The sequence below is a fragment of the Onychostruthus taczanowskii genome, unplaced genomic scaffold (genome assembly GCF_017590055.1).
Source record: "Onychostruthus taczanowskii isolate IOZ18803 unplaced genomic scaffold, ASM1759005v1 scaffold11, whole genome shotgun sequence".
NCBI lineage: Eukaryota > Metazoa > Chordata > Aves > Passeriformes > Passeridae > Onychostruthus > Onychostruthus taczanowskii.
This window is the reverse complement of record NW_024497629.1, coordinates 10448194-10459507: the sequence shown is the minus strand read 5'-3', so window position 1 is coordinate 10459507 and position 11314 is coordinate 10448194. Positions and strand designations below refer to the sequence as shown.

The following is an 11314-nucleotide window of genomic DNA, read 5'->3' as shown; positions in this document are numbered from 1 at the left end:
ATACTAACACAAACTGTAACTTTTTAAAGAAAGATATAATGTGCAGTCCTGGTTGCCACCATCTTCCTGACAGAATTCCAGGGACTCCTGGAGTTCATGCTAATTACAGCCTGTTAGGGATGTGTTTGGAGCATGGTTTTGAGCTGAATCAGTTTTTCCTTTTCAGAACCTTGAAATTTTATCAGGTGAAGCAGAGCAATTAGAGGATTGGGGTAACACAGTGTCTCTTACCAGACCACTAACACTTTCGTCCCAACATATCCATGCATTTTGTTCAGCAGATTTTCCCAGCCTTCAACACCAATCAGGGGGCTACAGACTGAGAATCTTCAGAGTGCAGGATGCCTCCAGCCTTTCAGTGTTCCTTGCAGCTTTTCCTGGCTTCCCAGGAGGAGGGTAGTGTTTCTAGGTGCAGAGAATTGAAAAATAGCCCTTGAAAGATACAAATCAGGGGGAGAGGGGGTGTGTGCTATGTTGCTGTTTCCCGCAACTGGAATCAGAAAGCAGAGACATCCAGAGCAGCTGGAGGGAGAGGCTGTGAGAAATTGCATCTTTCTTTCTGTCACCTCTACCTATTCTGTGACTAAAATGTACATTGGTACTCAGTGCAATCATCCTTACCAGCAATTTTTATCCTTTCACTTGTGATCTCAGGATGTGCTGCATTGCAGGTTCTGCAGTCAAGTGCTAGCATTTCCTTACAACTAAGACTTGGTAAGGGAGGCAGAGGAAGGTTGTGGCTGGGTTAAAATATGAGTGCCTTATGTGAGAGCTGACCCTCTGACTCAGCTTCTCCTGTGCCCTAAGACTGAGAGAATTAACCCAGATATTTTCTCTGCCATTGTGCTGTGGAAATAAACTGAATGTGAAAAGCTACAGCACCTGCAAACAACATCCTTTGTCCTTCTAGAGACATCCCAGGGCTCCTTAAACCTAAAGAGTTCTGCTGGGTGCAGCCATCTCTCTTTCACAGCTTTTAACATTAAGCCTGGAAAAATGCTGTCTGAGCCACAGCGTCTGGCCAGAAGCTGCAGGGAAAAGCTGTGGCTGTTAGGGAAAAGAAAATGAGAAATGCTTGAGGTTGCAGCAACGTTTGTTTTGAATGACAGGATACCTTAATGACCCTTCAGGACACACAGTACTTAAAATCTTTAAAGTTTTTGACAGCAACCTCAGACGTGCAGCCTGTCAGCACAGCTCAGTAAGGTTATAACTATGCTCTCAGCTGCATAGACTATGACTTTCCTTACTCCAACTCAAATATGAAGCTTGCAGAGGAGCTCCAGCTGCTATGCAGTGCCAGCAAAGCAGCTGAGAGCTACCTATCTGCCCTTTTCATGCAGCTCACAGCACTGTGGAGCGCTCCCTAGCAATGATCATGATTGTCTCTGCTCAGACATGGCCATCTCCAAACAGATATGGGCAGCCACCCCACGGAAATGATTGTGGTGTTTCTTCAAGCAACAGTCACTGGTTTTTCTCAGGAGGCCATGTCAGGTGGGATTTGCCAATAAAACAGCTAACAATGCTCCAATGGAAGGGTTTTGTAGAGTTTTATGTATCTGTGTTCAACAACCACATGTGAAGCACTACAAACAAAGCTTCTGGATACAAGGAGCACTCAACATGTCAGTAGGGAGAAGAACATCTTTTTCTCTTGACAATAAAGTATCATAATCTCTTTAAAAGCCATAAAAGCAGTGACAACATGATGTTCAGGAAAAAATCATTCCTCTCTAGAGTATCCTGTATGTCCTTTGTGTACAATATGTTTTTCCACCTGAAGAACTCATTCTCTCCAGACTTCTCTGAAGAGCTTCTGAAGGCTCAACATAAGGTTTGTGTGAAGAGTGTGTGGGTTGTGTGTGGTGCACAGGCTAATTGCTGCCCCTGAAGAAGCTGGGAGGGGGTGGCCACAGAGGAATATTAAATGAAGGTAGTCCACAAAGATTAGAAAATGTGATCATCACTTGATTTGTCAGGAGCAGAATCAGGAAATTTAAGCTAATATCTCAAATTCATTATTATTCCCTTCAACAAGCTAAATTTCAAAAGATATCTGCCATGTACCCCTCTCTCACCTCACAGAGAGAATAACATCTCTTGTGTTACTGCTGGCTTTTGTTTCACTATTTTCTTCCTGTTTTAAACATAAGAAGCAAACCCCAAAATTTCAACAAGCTCTTGAGTACTGCACAATGCCTGGCTTATTTCTTTTCATGCATGGTGTCATGGCAACAGGAGGAATTCAAAATTAATTATAATCCAGGCAAGACGGGCTCTACTTATATTATGTTTGATTTAGCCTGGCCTCCTGATTTATTTTTGACAAAGCAATATCAGAGGAGCTATTTGCTACTACGGATTTTTCTTTATCTGGTAAAGATCTTGTGGTCAATAATTTGAATATGTAGCTAGCTGCTAATGAAAATTGAACTATTACAGAGAGATGAGACAAAGAATACTCAAAGGGAAAAGCAGGAAGAGGTAGGAAGTGATTAAGTGAAACAGATCTTGTTAAACTTTAGTAAATTTTAAGAGTAAAACAAAGCATGCTCTTTTTAACAGGAATAGCTCTACAACTATTACTGTTAACAATTTCCCTAAAAAGATTTTATTTATGACTTATTAATCAGATATGAGAATGTGTTTCATCTGAGAAATGCTCAGTACCTGCTTTAATATGGTGATGCCTTAACCTGAAAGATACCTTGATGATACACAAAGGGAACTCAATAAAAATTCAGTTAGACTTTCCAGCCTAACAAGTGTTTTACTTCCTCATTCAAAGTACTAAATTAATTTTTCTCTTCTGCTCTGCATTGCTAAGGAGTCGTATATTGTACAGTTTTTACATAGAGAGGACCAAATTCCATTTTTAACCATTAGATAGAATTCTTACACCTGGAAAGCCATCACTTTGCGTTGCAAATTTTCACCTGCAAATCTGTACCAGCAAGTCCATTTTGCACTTCCACCTGCAGGCGTGCTGTGCATCCTGTGAAGGACCAAATGCAGACTGAGAAACCCTGCAGCACATTCCTTCAGCCTCTGTTCTGCGTAATGCAGAAATAGTTCCCATGTGTGAGTGACCCATTTATGAGGCAGCTTCTGGAAAATCATGGGAGGTTTAAAGGCATTAATCATAAAGAAAAAGGAGATTCTGGATTAGCTATGTCCATCTTTTTTGTCTTTTGAATGATAAACATCCATGTCTGCAAGTTTTCATTCACTATGATCACCAGAACCAATATGTTTTATAAAAATCCCAAAACAAATCAAATCTGAGATACAGCACAATCTCCAAAAGTAGAATTTTGGAATAAATAATAGAGACAACAAGGTGTTGAACTTTATTCTTTGTTTTTTACAAAGTATTTTGCATGCAGCTTAGTTCCTTTATGCCAAATCAGTCTGATAAGGTACCCAGAAACAACCTACCATTGACTAAACAGAATATTCTCGCTTTTCTTTTTTTTTTTTTTTCTTCTTTTTTTTTTTTTTAATGAGAAAGAGAAACACTTTTATTATTGGCATGCAAAACTATATCTATCTGGGAGGGAAAAAAAACCAAAAAACCTAACAACCTCTATTCAGGTGTCACAATGCATTTAATTCTTGACTTAGTGAAGAGTAAAAGAGATCTTTAACTGGGATAATAACCCACAGAAGTCAGGCTCTCAGCAGTCCTGCAGCTTGTGAACATCACTGTTGTTCAAGCCTTTGCATGCAGTGAGAGCTACTTCCAGGACACTTTGATCCTAAGTTTCTCCACACTTATTTACCTCTGGAATCTCAACACAATTTCTGGAGCTGTTGCACAATATGTGCTGATGACTGGAAATTCCAGAAGCTAATGCCCTCCAGACTGGCATCAGGGATCAGTGGTATTGCATAAATTGCATATTGAATATTGTGACTAATTTCTGTCAGAACAACAGCTAAGTCATTGCAACCACTGAGAAAGAACATGGGGGAAAAGTAGCAACAAGCACTGAACAACGTCTTGACATGTCCTCCATGCAGTGTTGAGGAATTGATCCACTTCCCAGATGGGAAAGAAAAGTCAGGCACGTTTCCTGATTCTTCAGGTCCACATATCAAAGAGGTGAACTCATATTTTTTGAAAACGGAAAATTACTCAGTTCCTCAGAAATATTTGGGGGTGTAGATGCTTCCCCAAGATGCAGGATGAAATTATTCTGGTATGTGATACCACTTCTGTTTTAGGTTTCTGGCGAAATTTGTGAGGCTAAAGGCGAGTGGGTAAGAGACAAGGAAATACCAGATTTACTAGTCCACATTATTCTGAGGAGTAGTTCTTTCCCTGTGACTCTCTTTCAGTGTTTTGAATCTGTACTGCTTGCAGCCAGTACTGGTTACATGTTATACTGGAGGATCTCTAACATCTGAATTGCTCTAGCATGTTTTCAGATAGTTCCACAAATTACTATTGCCATTTATTTTGGATATTGTTTTAAATTACTCTGTTTCTTTTACACATGGTGATAATGAGACCCAGGTTTTTTTCCATATTGACTAACAAGCAGGCAGCAATCAGGAGTGCTGATGTGTACCAGTAAACCCTTTCTCCCAAAATGCTCCCAAAACTGCCACTTCTGAAAAATGTGGTCCCAGCTAGCAAAAGAGTGAGACCTTGCAGGCAGCTGAAGAGAGGCTGTCTGTTTAATCCATAATTAAACAGAAGTGGGAAAGCAGTAGGAGCTCAGTAACTTCCTGGATATGAACAATGTTATGTCAGCTGAAAACTTGGCAAAGCAGATTCATGTGGGGGCAAGGACAAAAGCTTAAAGCATAAGGGGAGAATTGTCCAGCAGAGTACAAGAGGATGCTGTACTTAATAAAAAAAAGGAAACATGCAGCAGTGTAATTAAAAAAAAAACAAAAACAAAAAAAACCCAAAAGAAACCCTGCACAAGCCCATCATGCAAATAGAAGTGAAAGGAGGAAAAAAACCACCATATGCAAATCAAGTGAGTGTAAAACATTTATGTGAAAAGACACACATAGAATACCTGTGTAAAAAAATATTTCTGCTGTGTTTAATAAATTGTCTGTGTAGAAAAGTGCATATCAGGGTTAGTTTACTTCTGCTATGCATATCTGCTCAAGGCAGAACTGCTGGCAGGACACTTCCCTTCACAGCAGCAGCAGCACTCCCACCTGGCTGAGCACAGACTGACTTCCCTTCCTTCAGCTCTCCAACCAGGGTCACTGAAGAGAGTCACTTTCCATCATCATACTGGGCAAGTTCAAGGGCCCAACCTTGTAATATTGTAATTTTAGCTTCTTATAACTTAACATTTAATGAGAATTAGATCAGTATAAAGAATGACGAAGCCGTTCCAAAGGCATCCATGGGAAATTCATCTCAAACACAGGGAATAATACTAAATGAAAAGAGTTTGGAAATTGAGAGGAATTTGACCTTGGCAGAAGGTGGGCTGAAATCAGAGACTGGCACCCTTTCAAGGGTATTTTTCCAGTCAGTATTTTTCCTGCCCAAGTTAGAAGTTAAGCAATCCTAGTAGGAAGTTGGTGGGAGCCAGAGACACCATTCTTAACCAAACAATGTGCTACTGATGAAACGGTCAAACCCCTCAGGGGACAGGGCTGGAAACTGCTGCCTTTTGTAGACGTTTAGGTGGCAGTCTTTGCTGGCCTTGCTGATAGTACCTGACATCTTTCCAAAGAAATACACTTGTATTCCACCTTTGCAGTTTCTGACCCTGATTTTCCCATCCCTTCTTTCTAAGAACATTTTGTTGTATTCAGTGTTGGAAGCAAATACTGTGACCAGTCAAGTAATCAACCCAAAAGGTAAACACAGAAGTAATTTGTTTTATGTTATTCAGCATCTCCTCTTCCTTTTACTTTTTTTCTATGAAACTACCGAATAATTAAGTATCTTGGAGAAACTTCTGATTTTTAAAAACAGTAAAGGAATGTACATCAAACAACAGTGATGGCTCTAATAGTGGTGGCAAATCATGCAACAAAACCTTGCAGTAACACAGCAAGTTTCCATCCCACTTTAGTCTGGGGGCTAGGATATAAATAGCAAAAGTGAAAATGTGTCCAAAAGAAATAGAGATTTACAAGACAGCCTTATTTCTTCAAAATCTCTTCCTTTTACATGCATACATGCAAATTTCTAGCATTTACATTTGGTGGGCTTAATTACTAAATTCTGCAAAATTATTCATTCATTCCTTACACAGAGCTGTAACGAGGAGCCCAAAATTGAGTTTCTCACTGAGTCTCACGTTTTTTATCTCACCCAAACTGGATGTCTGTGAATTAGAGCTACACAGCAAAGCCTCCCATATTATGTCCAACAGAAAGAAAGAGTTCCCTCCAGAGGAGGCTTAGCTCACAAGCTTTAGACTTGTGTCGAGGTTGGTATCTGAGAAAAGTGAGATGTGTTTAAACTCTCCCTCTTTCAGTCCACTGATGTTGAAGAACCATGGGGGTGGTTTCCCACTGCCCAGGCAAGCCTGACAGAAGGTATTTCTCTTGCCAAGAACCAACACTGGAGCATGTGGGATACTTTTCCACATGTACATTTGGCAGCCCCTTGGAAGTATCACTGAAGTCACTGTAAAATTGCAGTCTGAGATTAATAAGTTTTAGCTTAAGCTTCCTGAGATAAATTTGTTTCTGAGAAGTTCTGTATGTTTGTTTTTGTGGAATTGGTGAGAGGGTTATGTTCCTGACTGCTTGCTACAGAGGTTTTTTTTCATTTCTGAGCTGGCAGTATAGACTTGCTGTTTTCAAGTGTTATTTCTGGGGTGGGGGGTGGTGGGGGGAAGTCTAGAAATCTCTTGGGGAAATGCAAACAGCGTGTTGCACATGCTCTGTATTCAGCAAATGAATTCCTTAGGGAAGTACCTGACAGTGGAGAAATTAAAACAGTGGACTTGATACAGGCATATGTAGGAAACTCAAAGTGAATTTGATTAAGAGTAAAAATGCAAATAGTTAAGATTTTGTGCCTGTTCTGAACTGTGATTAGAAACAGTCATCTGAGTTATCTGTGGGGGACACTTGCTTAAACTACCTAAAACACATGGGGCCATCTTGGTGACTCTTCTGTTTATAGTTGTTCATATCTACCAGGTTTGCAGTTGTACCTTTTCTACACAGCAGTTCACTACTTCATAAATCCAGGTGCAGCCACATATTAGAAGATCCATATCAGGACATTAATGTTTTTAATCAATACAATTTTGGGTAATATTCCTTCTTTCCATTCTCTCTTCCAGCATAACTGCAGAACACTGGTGCCAGAAGCCATATGTCTTCACTTTGAATATTTATATGTAGTCTATAGTCCCTTCTGGTTTATTGTTTCTGACTGATCTTTGTTTTTAGAGCAATTCATCAGTTTAAAAATAGATGGGTGTGTTACTTTCAAAAATCTCAATGAAGGATGAATGCTTTGATGTTTTCTTATTGAAAAATCCTAAATGATAATTCTTTGTATGGTATGACTCTCTAAGACTTGCTTAACACAAGTTAAGCAGTTTGGGCAGCCTGATATTCCAAAATAATATTTTATAATGAAAATGAAGTTCAGAAAAATGCAAGTCAAACTAAATTCCTTTACTGTTGCCATTATTGTATTTTTGGTATGTCTTACTTCTTAATGTATTTTGGCTGAAATTGAGTCTTGCTTGTGTCTTATATTCATTCTTGTTTGAAAGCATAATCGCATAATCTCTTAAATCTGAAGGCCATGACCAATGATATTTTTTCTGGAGTAGTAAGACCTAGGATAAAATCTCTCCCTCTTTTTTTTTTTTTTTTTAATCTTACATTTTGTGCTCTAAGCCCCTTTCTAACCTTCCTAACTCAAAGTGACAAGGTTCTGGGGGTCAGAATGAAAAAGAAAATAATTTATATTTTAGTCACTTGATCTGGGGATTCTACAATTAGTGGCCTACAAGGCTACTGAAATATATGTGGCATTTGAGAAAGGTTCTGCAACATCCCCCACCAGAATCTGAATTGAGCAAATGAGATGTCTGGAGAATACACCCCAGCTCCTGGCTGCACAGGGAAGATATGTGCCTGTATGAAAAGTGGAAGGGATTTTGTCAGCCCTCTTCTCTTTGGGCATTTCATTAAAAATCCAGATAGATGTTGAGTTTCCACCTGAAGACTGGTCACCCCTTGGCTAATTCTCTCCATCTGCAGTACCTAAACAGTAATCTTACAGAATCACAGAGTCAAAGAGTGGTTTGGGTTGGAAAGGACATTAAAAATCGTCCTGTTCTAACTCCCCTGCCATGGGCAGGCACATAGTCCACTAGACCAGGTTGCTCAGAACCCCATCCACCTCGGCCTGGAACACTTGCAGGGATGGAACATCCACAGCTTCTCTGGGCAACCTGTTCCAGTGTCTCACCACTCTTACAGTAAATAATTTCTTCCTAACACCTAATCTAAACCTACTCTCAGCTTGAAGCCCTTACCCCTTGTCCTAGCACTACATGCCCTTGTGAAAAGTGCCTCTCCAGCTCTCTCGCAGGCCCTCTCCATGTATAGGAAGCGAACTATAACTTTTCCAAGTTATGAACCAATAATTATGGAGTAATTTAGAAATAGGTACCTTACATGGCTGAATCAAAGAGTATCTCAAAATTCTCCTGGCAGGGGTTTGTTATCATTTCCTATCACCTTTTCCCACTGTGTCAGGCTATCCTGCAATACCTGAACTGCTTTTCTTTTCTCAGAGCAAGATGTTGAATGGTTGAAGCATGTTCTATCTGTAGTGGGTGGGTAAGCAGTGACTTTAGCCTGCAAAAAAGGCCAATGAAGTGAAACAAAAGTTTACTAATTGCAGAACCAGTGAAACCCAAGAACAGGCTAAAGATTTTCAGATTTCTGAGTTTTATAGAGGCTTTGAGAAAAGACACTAAGATGGAAAAATATCTGACTTTGGAATAGTTTCAACATATGTTTGGGAGTGAAGAGAGCTCAAGAAACAAAAGACGGAGAAAAGGGTATTTAGGAAAGAACAATGGTGAAGGAAAGACTTGTTTCAAAGGTCTATGTCAAACCAAGTTTGCTTGTCCAGACAGCAAGATATGATGCAGACACATTCAATAACCTTATTTTGTTTTTGATAACCACACACTGGGACAGTTTGGCACACCAGCTCTGCCAGGTTGACTAGATTTAAAATAGAATTAAATACTACTTTGGTTGGAGACAAGACTTCCATTTTTTTTTTTTTTTTGCAGGTATCAGCTGTGGTCTTAAAAATCTTTTTATGAGGGGAAAGAAATAGCAGGCAGTGATGTTTGCCATGTCAGACTTATTTGGGAAGCCAATAGGCTAAACCTCTACTCTCTTTGTTTTTTGTTGTTTTACTGAAGTGGAATATCTTTAAAAGCCTGCCATATCATGGTCTTTCTGCTATCTAGAGACCTTTTCTAGACCTACACATCCTCAATGCACAAACCCAAGTTGCTCCTGCTCCCAGTTTGTGTAGATCAAAGTGGAGATAACATCCCCACATATTGATAATATGCTTTTTTTCTAGGTGTGTATTGTACACTTAGATAATTCGGGCTAGCTATGAGCTGGACAGTTGTATTGCAGGACAATGCATGCACTCAGGAGCAGTAGTCCAGCTCAGTAGTACTCATGCAAGGCTTACACAAGTTGAACTCACATAATTTGCACATGTTTAGGAGACCTAAACTAGACCTAAACTCTCTCCTAGTCCCAAAGCAATGGAACAAAATCATATCAATATGTTTTCCTATGAAATAGAAAGCAAGGAAATAACTGTTCTTTAATTTTTCCTGCATATTTCTAATGTAAGATGACATCAGAACTCACACATGGAGAAGTGGCATGAAAACGTGTTATAATTTCATCTCACATGGGAAAGGAGTGATGGTGTTATTCCTCAGGTAGTCACAAATGCAATACTGTACTTCATTTCCACCCTTATCTGTATTGTATTGTATTTCAAATGCTACAGCGTAAAACAGAAAGTATAGAGTGTTTGTCATATTCCAGAATGATGTTTTACATCCAATTGTATACGTTAAGTAATAAAGTTATTACTTTACCTTGTGAAAGGAAAAAAAAGGGAGAGAATTATATCAAAGTAGGAAACAGAAAAGAGTCATGGGAAACAGATGAATGATGACATCCAAAGAATGGCATGAAAAACTGAAGAAATGCTACACAAAGCCAGGAAATTGTCATTTTGCAGCAATGGCATCTATCTGTGATTGTCTCCAGCACTGTTTCACCACATCCATCACTGAAGGATGCACAGATGTCACCATGAGAAAATCACAATTTGAATAAAGTTCCACAGCAAGCAATGGAAAGACTTTGATTAACTCCAGAGGGCTTTGGATGTGGCTCTTTCCATATCCTGGCTCATTTTGGCTCAGGTCCTGAAATCACTGTTTTTCTTTTTAATAACAATACTTTCCATTTCTGTGATGACTTACATCCACAAAGCTCAGTGAAAGCTCATCATATTTCCTTTTATGAGTTCTATTAATATCAAGGAAGATAAAAACCTTTTGGCTTGAAACACAGGTCTTCTGACCTTCTCACAGTTCAGAGGCAGCTCAAAATTGTAATTAATTTGGTAGAAATTGTAGCATGTTGAAGATTGTTCTCATTCTAATTTAGAAAAATACAATGTTGTAAAGCTGCACCAGAAGAGGTTTAGATTGGATATCAGGGAAAGGTTCTTCCCCAAGAGGGAGTCTGGGCACTGGAACAGGCTCCTCAGGGAAGTGATCACAGCACCAAGACTGACAGAGCTCAAGAAGCATTTGTGCAATGCTCTGGAGTACAGGGTGTGACTCCTGGGAATGGTGCTGTGCAGGGCCAGGAGTTGGACTTGATGATCCTTGTGGGTCCCTACCAACTCAGCATATTCTATAATTATTTGATTTTTTATGACACAAATATTATAAAATATAATAACCTAAGAAGTTATTCACATTTTGAAATATCAAATCAGAGATCATTCTTCAGTTTTATGTTTTACTTATGAAATTAGATTTTCTTCTTATATACATATGACAGTCAACATCAATCATTAATTACAGTCAAAAACAAATTAGCACTGCCTGTAACACATCATAATATGATAGAAATATGGCTGAAAAACCCAGTTTGATTTGGTTTTCTTTTTTAGATTGTGGAGGAGGCTGCTCTCTAGCAAAAAATGAAATATCTTAAATTTTGCCTATTTTTTCCTTTTTTTAATCAATATCTCCTGTTTATGTTACTAGATAATTGTTTTATT

At 39.1% G+C, this 11314-nt stretch overlaps 1 protein-coding gene across 1 annotated transcript in view; it reads left to right on the top strand.

Annotated features, from left to right (window-relative positions):
• RNF144A (ring finger protein 144A) overlaps nucleotides 1-7790 on the top strand; it is a 58954-nt gene extending 51164 nt beyond the window's left edge. The window contains exon 9 of the transcript XR_005953793.1: nucleotides 7287-7790. The gene's annotated coding sequence lies outside the window, so the exon portion shown is untranslated. The remainder of the gene's footprint in view (nucleotides 1-7286) is intronic.
• Nucleotides 7791-11314: the final 3524 nt, after the last annotated feature.